Below are 1,661 nucleotides of genomic sequence, written 5' to 3' on the forward strand. Positions count from 1 at the left end.
ATTTTTGGGGTGAGGGGTTAGTAACCACTTCTCTACTTCATCATTGTTGATTCTTATGGAGGAGGAGGAACCCTTGTTATCAACCAATTTGATCCGTGGCATGTTTGTTTTGAAGAGGAAACTGATAAACCCTAGGTTTTTATGCGAAATGATGTAGAGGTTAGGTTTGATTCAAGGTTTCATGCTGATTTGGAAGAGGAATTGGTTTGGAAAAGAGTATGAATGAGGAATTTCGGAGAGGGAGGAGAAGTGGTAGGCGCCTGAGGGAAGTTAAAAAGACATATAACAGGGTTTTAAACCCTACCCGTCTCGAGGCGGTCACCTGCTAGGAGAAGGTAGACGCCTGTCAAACAAGAAAATACAAAGTCAGTAGCATGGCACCTAGGTGGCAGTCGCCAGCCATGCAGAAAACTTGTTTAAGTGGTTTCTCGTATGTGCATCATTCCTAATTCTCGTCTAATGAATATGAACCGCTCTTTAGAGAGTGGTTTTGTGAATATGTTTGCTAATTGATCATTTGTATTTACAAATTCTAGCATTATGTATTCATTTTGCACATGATCTCTTAAGAAGTGATGTCTTATGTCAATATGTTTTGTTCTTGAGTGAGATACCAGATTTTTTGGAATATTTATGGCACTTGTGTTGTCACATTTTATTGGAATAGATTGATATTGAATTTTGAAATCTTTTAGTTGTTGTTTCATATACAATGTTTGGGCATAGAAACTCCCTGCTGCTATGTATTCTGCTTCTGCTGTGGATAATGCCACAAAGTTTTGTTTCTTTGAAGAGTAGGAGACTATAGAGTGTCCTAGAAAATGAAAAGTTCCACTAGTGCTTTTTCTATCTATCTTGCATCCAGCAAAGTCTGCATCTGAATAGCTTATCATTTCAAATTCAGTTCCCTTTGAATACCATAAGCCTAATTCAAGTGTGTCTAGTAGATATCTAAGGATTTGTTTAGCTGCTATTTGGTGTGATTCCTTAGGAGCCGATTGGAACCTAGCACACATACATATACTAAACATAATATCTGGTCTACTTGCTGTTAAGTAAAGTAAGCTTCCTATCATGCCTTGGTAATGCTTGGTATTTACTTGTTTCCCTTTTTCATCCTTGTCAAGACTAGTTGAGGTGCTCATGGGAGTTTCGATAGGTTTACTTTCTTCCATATCAAACTTCTTTAACATGTCTTTAATATACTTAGTTTGATTTATGAAAGTTGCATTTTTTGCTTGTTTGATTTGTAACCCTAGGAAGTGATTTAACTCTACCATCATGCTCATCTCAAATTCTTTTTGCATAGACTTAGCAAATTCATTACACAAATCCTCAAGAGTTGCTCCAAAAATAATATCATCAACATAAATTTGTACTATAAGCTTGTCTTTATTTTTAGTTTTTATACATAAAGTGCTATCTATCTTTCCTCTTGAAAAATTGTTTTGAATTAGGAACTTGCTTAGTCTTTCATACCAAGCTCTAGGAGATTGTTTCAATCCATATAAAGCTTTTGTTAACTTAAATACATGATTTGGATTTTTTGAATTTTCAAAACTTGGTGATTGTTTGACATATACTTCTTCATTGATATATCCATTTAAGAATGCACTCTTTACGTCCATTTGGTATAATTTAAAATCCTTATGGGTTGCATA

This window comes from Malania oleifera, chromosome 2 (genome assembly GCF_029873635.1).
Source record: "Malania oleifera isolate guangnan ecotype guangnan chromosome 2, ASM2987363v1, whole genome shotgun sequence".
Taxonomy (NCBI): Eukaryota; Viridiplantae; Streptophyta; class Magnoliopsida; order Santalales; family Ximeniaceae; genus Malania; species Malania oleifera.